The sequence below is a fragment of the Rhododendron vialii genome, chromosome 9a (assembly GCF_030253575.1).
Source record: "Rhododendron vialii isolate Sample 1 chromosome 9a, ASM3025357v1".
Classification (NCBI taxonomy): Eukaryota; Viridiplantae; Streptophyta; class Magnoliopsida; order Ericales; family Ericaceae; genus Rhododendron; species Rhododendron vialii.
The window spans coordinates 26,901,285-26,911,273 of record NC_080565.1 but is presented as its reverse complement, the minus strand read 5'-3'; the positions used below and the strand labels follow the sequence as shown (position 1 = coordinate 26,911,273).

The window sequence follows — 9,989 nt, the reverse complement described above, 5'->3', positions numbered from 1 at the left end:
AATGGGAATAATCAAAATCGATAATCAAAATGTGCCACGTCAGCATTTGATTATCCATTTAGTTCATAATCAAACTTAACAAACTTGATCTCCACATTGGTTATTTTTGTATTCCTATAAAACCCCCCTCACAATACGCAATGCATCTATGTCCAATTGCAAACGAGTTTCAATCACGCACCCGACCACACTAAATTATTCGTATCAATGAGACGATTCTAATGTGAGGTGTTTTTTAATTTTTTAGTTTTGAATTTGGTTATTGGGTTTGGTTATTGAGTTTTGATTATTGGTAAAAATTGTTAAGTTTGGTTATTTAAAGGTCAAAATTTGATGAGTTGCTAAAAGGTTGTTAAGTTTGGTTATTACAATGTGAGCACTTTTTTGAGCAAATATTGCTAACTTTAGCAAACTTTTAGTTTTGATTATTACATTGTGGATACTCTAAATCGATTAATTTACCTAGGATGCCTGTGTGTGGGGCACACACACTTGTGTGTGGATGTGTATAGGAGTGTGCATGTGGGTGTGGAGGTAACGCAATTCTTTTTTTTTTCTGCCTATAAAGGGGTGTTTAATTATCCTACTTTTTGATTTTTTCATCTTGGTTATTGTCTTTTTTAATTTCGGTCCGGCCATTGAGTGCATGGCTATTGGCTGCACCGGTTAATGTTCTTGAATTTGCGTTTTTTTCTATAAAAAAATTCCTTACTTTTTGACTTTCAAAGAGATAGCGGTTAATGAGTTATACTTGCAAATTGTTGAGTCTTGCTGTCGGTACAGATTTTTGTGCACAGATTGTGCACAGATTTCGTTGTGAGATTCACCACGGGTCCCACACAAATCATCCAAGCCGTTCATTAAATGTAAAACATTTTTTCAAGGGTCTCCGTAAAAAATAAGCTCAATCCAATACCTATAGGTGCTTCATCCAACTATCTAACTTTTCATTCAGATTTTCGGATAATGAAAAGTTATATGATTGAATCGAGCATCTATAGGTATCAGATTGAAATTATTTTTTACGGTGACCCTTGAAAAAATATTTTACATTTAATGAACGGCTCGGATGATTTGTGTGGGACCCATAGTGGGCCCCACAACAAAATCTGTGCACAATCTGTGCACAGATTGTATGTGTGTGTAGCATTTCTGCAAATTGTTTTACACCAACACTTTTTTGCCAAAAGATCGAAATATCCCGAACCCCTGCTCTTTTAACTAAATTGTTTTTTTTAGTTAATTTCTTAATTATTTTATCTTATTTATTTAATTCTTAAATCATTTATCTTATTTATTTATTTATTTATCTCTTTTTCTTTATATCTTATTTCTTTTTTATTTATTTAATATTTTTTATATATTTTTTCTATTTTATTTATTTAATATTATTTATTTAACTAAATTTCTTAATTCTTTTATATAGGATGCCTAGAGACATCATATGGTGGGTTCTAAAGAGAAAGTAAGTGATCAAAAGGTATATCGATGTGATTAGAGACATGTATGACCATGTCGTCACTACCATTCAATCAGCAGTAGGAAAAACGAGTGAATTTTCAATCATTTTAGGATTGCATCAAAGGTCAGCTTTGAGCCCGCACCTCTTTGCCTTAGTTATGAATGAATTGACTAGACAATTTCAAGAGGATATCCCATAGTGTATGATGTTTGCAGATGACATTATCCTCGTAGATGAAACCGCTAGAGGTATTAAAACGAAACTAAAAATTTAGAGGGAAGCATTAAAGTCAAAGGATTTTCGGATAAGTATGAGTAAAATGGTGCACAAGTTTAGTGGCACTAGCAGTACGCACGAAGAAAGAATAATGATCCAAAACTATGAGATACCTAAGAGTGATCATTTTAGATACTTAGGTTCAATTATTAGTAAATATTGAGAAATTGCCGATGATGTGACCTATAGGATCCAAATGGGGTGGCTCAAGTGGAGGAGCGCTACTGGTGTACTATGTGACAGCAGGGTACCCATAAAATTGAAGGAAAAATTCTATGGAACTGTCAACAGACCAGCGATACTTTACGGGACATAATGTTGGTCTATTAAGAAACAACAGGTGAACAAGATGAGTGTAGCGAAAATGAGAATGTTGAGGTAGATGTGTGGTAAGACTAAACGAGACAGGATTAGAAATGAAACAGTTCATGAGATGATAGGTATAGTACCCATAGAAGAGAAGTTGAGGAAAAATAGGCTAAGGTGGTTTGAGTATGTCTACCATATACCAAGGGATGTAGTAGTTAAGAGAGCGGATATGATAGTTTTGGGTAGCAATGCTACGGGGAGGGATAAACCTAAATTAACATTAGATGTTGTGGTGCGCAACAATATGAGTATAGTAGGTTTATGTGAACAAGTGATTGGGACATAAAGCTCGATTTGATTTAGTTATGTAATTTCTTTTTTTCTTATCTTCTTATTTTCAATTATAACCATTCATTCAGAATTTCTTCTTACATTCTTATTTTCAATTATAATTATTTATACTACTTCATACAAAAACATCAGTATTTTCTCAACATTTATTTTCGTAATTCATAAAAAAACATTATGGGTGATTACAACTTTTCAATTTCAGATAGTTGGTCAGTTGAGAATGATGTTCCTAGTGGGGAGAGCATCTCCCATAATGGTCGCGATTATACACCCGAATTTACCACTGACCAGGTGTTTGCATGAGAAATTTATTGGCCCAATCAAAAAGTGAAAAGTGGTCATTTGCATTTGAACAAAACGGAACACATGCGGATGAAAATGCATAGAATCAAACATTTAAAGGAACGATGACATTTTAACTAATTTAATGTCATTTTATGAGTAAAAATAATCATTGCCAAATGTCACTTAGAAAATGAATAAGTAGAAGCATACAATTCGAAACTAAGGACAAACGCCATTTTGTTTAAATCCCTACTGAAGCAGTTACATTCGTGGAGCACGATCAGGAAAATTGAGATTTGGGGCATGAACCTACCCAGTTCAAGCACGTTTTAATCAAGGAAAGTGGAGATAGTGGGTTGAATTGAACCACTATAAAAACGGTTGCAAGCAAAAGTTCTTAAGGGAAAGTTTTCAAAAACAAGAGTGACTTTGAAAATAGTTTGGCGGGAGATTGGAAGCAAGAAGACTCAAGAGCTTACTTATAAATAGAAGAAATTGTAGAAGGAAAACCTCGCAGACAAATCATCAACAAACAGCTATGCTATGCTTGGTTGTTCATAGGCAGTAAAATTACGAAATTAGACTTAGTTCGAAATAGTTAAGAGTAGTTTATAGTAATTACATTGTAATTTGTTCGTGTAATTTCGAAGTTGGAGAATCAATTGGAAAGCAAGTTGTTTTGAGTTTATCAAGGTATCCTGTTTCTCTTTGATTGTTGAATTTCTAGTGAATCGTTGTGCCGTTTTATTACTTCAAAGGAAAAAATCATCTTCCTTGAGGTAATTGAACCGACATCATAATCGCCTAATTAAGTTTGACTTTTTATAAGTTAAATCTGAAAAGAATAATTACAAGTTTTTTCTAGCACGCTCATACACAATTATAATTCTAAAGTAGCCAAAAATTTCAGACAAACACTAGGTTGATTATTACCGTTGTTATTATACATATTCGTTATTTATTTTGAAAGTAGAGAAAATATATTAAGACTTGTTAATGTTGTACTTATACATATTCGTTATTTTATTTTTCTTTTTTATAGATTTTTAAAAGTAGAGAAGATATGTTAGTTTGAGCGCAAAAAGTTGGTCTGAAAAATGGTATTGTGGTGGTTATTAAAAATTCTACTGATTTAAAAGGCGCCAAGCTGCTAAAGTGCATTCGTTGTGAAAGAGAAAGAAAGTACAAACCGCCACGATATCTGGTTGAATGACAATCCTTGCAAAGGTATAAAAATGTGATTGCCCATTTGAGCTGCGAGGTAAACCAATACCTCCGGACAATGTCATGTGGCTTTTAAGAGTTTCCTGTGATTTCCATAACCATGAATCAGCATAACACATTGATGACCACGAGTGCCTGTCAAGGCTAAAACCAATGGAGAAATAATTTGTAGTCGACATGACCAACAACACTACGCCTCGTGAAATTTGTAATATCCCAAAAATTTTAATAAATAAAATTGTTGTGATATTATTTCAAAATTATTTTCCCTAAAATTCGATTTCTAATTATTTAAATTTTTATTTAATTAGTTAAAGACTGTTTAAAATCAATACGAGTTTTCAAAAATTCATAAAAAATATTTTCTATGATCATCAAGATTACTTTTTCACTAAGCAAAACCGCGGTTAGACTCAAAATAATTTTGTAACGCTGCGGCTATTGTTGAAAATTTTACCGGAATCGAAAATCGGACGACCGTTCGTCACAAGACATGCTTTCGCATTCCTGAGTACAATTTCCTACACCTACGCACACCAAATTATTTCCCTACCTCACAGACCCTTCCCCTCTTTGCCGTTTCTCTCTCTAGACCCTAATTTTTTTTATTAACAATAATAATAATAATAATGGCATTAATAATATTAAAAGAATTCATTTATTAATTCTTTTTAGCATAATATATACACACACATGCATTTATAATTACTAATAAATATATATACATGCATGGCGTTCATGCATGCATCTGTTTATCTCCCTCACCTCACTCTCTCCAGCAACTCTCTTTCTTCCCTGCCTCTTTCTTCCTCCCATAGCTCCCTCTCTCTCCAGCCATAACTTTCTCTATTCATTTCCCTCCAAGAAAAACTAAGTTCATTCCCCCTCACACAAATCCAAAAATTCCCTCATCTCCAAGAAAAATCCGAATTCAATTCGTTCATATCCATTATTTGCTTCCTCTTTAACCCTGAATTTTGCCCTAATTTGTCCATTCCAAATCCAAAGAACCTAACTTCCACTGATATGATCTTATTCTTTCTCTCCACAATTTGCCTATAAATACCTCACTCCCTTGACCCACGGGCACACCACTCTACCTAGTCAGAAATGAGAGAAAACAATAGTCAATTCGAGCTCCAAACTATGGAGTTTTAGAAAGAGAACGTTTAAGAGAGAAAAGTGGGTTTCATAATTACGTTCAACCAAAACCCAATTCAACCGTTCTGATTATTTCCCACAACTCCAAGCATCCTCAAACATCATCCAATTCGGTCCCAATGTCCCCTGGCCGTCAAACCCAAAGTCTTCTTCCTCAAAACTCAAGTTTCGATTTTCAGTTCAATTCAATGTATTATAATCCTATCCAACTCCTCTCTAAGTATATTTAAGTGTTTTTAAGCCTAACTCATAGTCCCAAGTGGTCCCATGCATCAAAATCGAAGAGAAACAAAAAAAAAAATTCAAAATCTCGTACCAACCTTGCGACCGCAAAGTGCGGGCTGTAAGAACCAGCGCCGAGGTTGCGGCAACAGGCTTCACCTCAAGGTTGACCAAGTCAAACCTTGTAGCAGCGGTTCCAACCACGAACTCCATTCGGTTTTAATAAAAAAGGTTCGAAATGATTTTGCGACCTTCCGAACAATGTTTTTGATACCCGAACTATTTTTCTTAGACTCCTTACACCTCAAAGATGATATCTTGTTAATATCAATTTTTTTTATTTAATTATCTATTTATTATTTATTTATTAGTTATCTTACAAAGTTTCAATCGAAACAACTTTGCAACCTCACAAACCATGTTATCATTGCCCAAATAATTTTTTCTACACTCTTTATACTCCTAAGATAAAATCTTGTTAATCTCAACATACTTTATTTATTAAATTATTTATTACTTAATTATTTTACTTACGGCAATATCTTTATTTAAAATAACCTCGCGACCCTCTGGACCCCATTTTTGATACCCGAACATGTTGTGTAGGACCATAGAACTCCTATTAAGGTCATGTTTATTATTCTAGTATTTTATCTATTTAATGTATTTAATTTAGTTAGAAATTTATCTAACTTCACTAATAGAAGCCTAAACTTATCAGTAATTGTACAAAATTATTTTCTTTATTAATAAAGATTTCCGCTAATAGAAATTAACTTCTTGGCCATCTAAGACTAAGGGCAACGGTATTCATAAAAAGTTATATGATTGCCTTGCTTGTTATTTGTTTCAATTATTATTTTGATTATTTGTATATTGCTCCGATTCTTGATTTAAATGCTAGATTCGACCCTACAGACACGGGATGGTATGCGAATAGAATTCACGTAGACGGTGCTGTGTAATGGATAAATTGAAATTTTTTGAGATATTAGAGATTGCCTGCAAGTGGGTTTTTGATATGTGAATTGAGAGGGATGCTAACGAAGGCCCAGTCTCCAAACTGGCCGGTAGTCCAATAATGAATTGAAACTGGCGGGGGACTAGTGGTGATTAAGATAGGCGAACCCTAATTATGGTTCGGGCATGATAAACTTTCCCTTTGTTTGTAATGAGAGGGATACACGTTGGGTACATAACTTAGGTGTAATCCGCGACAGCAAAAGGAAGTGATGTCATGGGATAGGACATCGCTATCGGTTGGGGAGGAAGGATCTCGTGAATGAGATTTTAGACTACACGTCAGGCTGATGAATAGTAATAAATCGGTTTATGCATGCTATTTTTCGTTCACACTTTCGCATCGATATTATATTATTTGTTTGCTAGCTGTAAAGTATGATGGGTAGTTGGGTTGGATTATTCTACTGGGTGAACTCTATCACTAAGGTACGGATTGTCTAGCATTCGTGCTAGATTTTGCAGAAAATCAAGAGGAGACACAGGACCCTGAAGGGGAGCAGTATTATCCTGAGGAGAATCCGAAGATGGGGACCGAGCCAGAGTATACTTGGGATCAGTATCTGTTATGACCCTATCCCAAAAGTTGTTAAAATGATAGGATTATTGTGACTGGTCAGTGGATCTAACCTCCACCCGAGGCCTCATTACTCAGTCCAAGAGATGCAAAGACTGTAAAAATTTAAAAGTGCGGAAGCATAATTGACATAAAAATACCGTCAGAGCGTTAAAGATCTAAAAACTTGACAATATAAAGTGACCTTAAGCCAAATATGGAGTAGTCAATTCCCAACTTTGAAGTTTTCAAAACATTGACTAAACACTTTCTTTACATGTCCCCCAGGCAGCAACGTTTCTCATTCTTACTTGGCAGTACCTGTAGGAAAATAATTAATTTTCATAAGCCGACAGCTTGTGTGAGATATAGTACCCGAGTTATACATTTTACCATGGAAATAACATTCATAAGCTTCTTTGACATATATAACTTATTATAACTTTCTCATAACTTCATAAGAGGAAGATTCATAACATTATCATTACATAATCTTATGATGCACATCCAAGAGCTAAACGTGAATAGGTGATAAACACCCGATAATACAATGAAGGGTGCGCTAAATCTCTAGATTAGTTTAAGTTAATCATTTAATTAGATGTTTTTAATTACTTTTCCTCGTAAGGTAGTTTGGTTTCGTTTTTTGTAGAAACTTGTTCAAAGCAGGAGTTTTTAAGCTCAAGGCTGGCCCAAGATATTCAAAGTTCAAAGTTAATAAAAAATGGAGTCACCAGAATCTAAGCACAAAGAGTCAAGACCCGAAGGTGACCCAATGAGGCCGAAGGCAAGCCACAGAGCAAGAAACAGGTGCTGAAGATAGCATCTCGGTATCGGTACATGTCATTTCTTCCTGTCGGTACCAAGTTCTCAGTGACGCCAACCTTAGTTCTCCCGATATCGGTTCCACACTTCATTTTCCATCGGTACCGAGTACATTTACAAGACCCCAGCGACAGCCTTAGTCCAACTCGGCATCGGTACCATCTTTTGACCCCTATCGATACCGAGCCTTTTATCACAGCAGCGCAAGGCCTTTGCTATCGATATCGAGGGCTTCAGAGGGACATTTTCGAGGCATCTTTGGAATATTTCGTGCGCGTACTTGGAGAATATAAAAGGTGTGATGTCACATTGTACAAAATATAGAATGTATTGCATAATTTCAGATCTAGCCTAGATTTACTTGCTTTTTGAATTGTTCTTCATTTCCAGCATTTTAATTTTCTATTTTAGTTAATTAGTTTTTGCTATTTTTCTCTTTATTAAAGTTGTAGCCGCTACTCCGATCTATCGTTTAATCTAGTTTTTTTCAAGTGTTGTTATTTCACTATGTTTAGTAGATTTTTGCTTGCTCTTATCTTTATAGATATGTGTGAGTAGTTTTCTAGGGTTAGGTCATGGGGTGAATAACACCTCATGGCTCGAGTAAAAATTGCATTTTTCACCAATAAAGTTCGAATCTTTGGTTTGAAAATCAATGTGTAGTTCGGATTTATTTATCAAATTGCTAAGGTGTTAACCTCATTGATCATGTGTAGGTAAGAGCATCGCCTAGTTACCACACATGATGCTTGGAGCTCTGTCGCTCGAGGTGTTTACTAAATAAATTCTAAAGCTAGCTTGGTAATCAAACTATTTTATCTTCTGGCTTAAGAACCTTAGTTGAGTATCTTAAACCGTGTAATTGGTTGAAAAATGTGACTTTATTCGAGTCGTGGGTGTTAGTAACTTCTAGACTTAACTTGCTTTTTATCCTAATTTATTCCCTTTTAATTTAGCCTTTTTTACTTTCCACTGCAAATGTAAAACAAAGTTGGCTGCCTAAAAGCCGAAAACCTTGCTTACTTCTACAAATCCTGTAAAGCCATACTAATTATTCCTGTGGGTACGATCCCGGTCTTCCGGATTGTTATGCTTCAATTGGGCGCTTATATCTTACGCTTGGGGTGATCTTATTTGATATATCGACGAACGAAGCAATAGGGGAGCGACCCCACGTGATGTGAAATGATCAAGTCACTGGCAGCTGGTGCCGCATAATGTTCCTCCCTTATAACCCCTTCATTGGTCATGGTATCTTTAAAATCCGTCCCCCATACCCGGGACACTGCTGTTTGGATGCATCAACTTCACCTTTAGATAACAAGGTGTTCATAGAGTCATAATATCATAGCATCTTCACCTTTAGATGACAAGGTGTTCATAGAATCATTCATTCTTAATCATAATCGTTCTCATAAAATTGTCACCTTTAAATAAAGAGTTTAGAGCATAGTTCCATGGCATAAATGAAAGGCATAAATCATTTCATCAAATCATGCTATCTTGAACTTGTATACATATCATAACTTTGGGCGTATGAAACACATAACATAATTTGCTCGAAAAAACAGTATAACTAAGGTAGAGTATCTCACCTTTGAATTCTCGAGGGCTAAGATGAAAACTTGATCGTACTCTTGTTTAAGTCTCGGATTGACCTTTTTGTCAACAAATTCATATCACTACCTATTTAACAATGTGATCACTTACTCCGCAACACCAACACATAAGCAAATAATTAAAGTGACGATTACTCACAAAATTACCTTTATAATTAACTTAGTTAAAGCTAGAATAATATCTTCTTTTTTTACAACTTAGTTTCAGCCATCAATCTTGTAAACTATCTAAGGACAAAACTCATAAGTTAAAGGCTATTTTTCCATGTTCCAAGCCCGGGGGCATACCGTTATAAACTAGAAAGCTAGGGTTGAATTGTGTTTTCTTCCATAGAAAAGGGTTACAAAGGGATTTCTGGAAAAATCCCCAAATTTGCTTCAGTAACTCAATTGAAATTCTTACTCCCGGCATCACAGCCGACAACGATTGGATAATTAACTTAAACTCATAGGATTCAAATACTTCAGTTAGAGACTTAATTATTGGTGATTTAATATTAATCGCGTCGAGTCACAATTCCAAAATATTGCCGGAAAGCGGGGTTATTTGTTTTGAGTAGATGATGGAGAGAACTCGAGAGAAAGAGAAGAGTGCGGTGGATGAGCGATGGGTTTGCGATTTTGTGTGTGATTTGTGAGTCTTGTACTAATCACTTTATTCTTATGGTAGATACATCAA

The 9,989-nt window shown here is 35.1% G+C and overlaps 1 protein-coding gene across 5 annotated transcripts in view; it reads left to right on the top strand.

Moving 5' to 3' along the window:
- LOC131302081 (DExH-box ATP-dependent RNA helicase DExH5, mitochondrial-like) overlaps nt 1-9,989 on the top strand; it is a 116,121-nt gene that overhangs the window by 81,614 nt on the left and 24,518 nt on the right. The window lies entirely within an intron of this gene.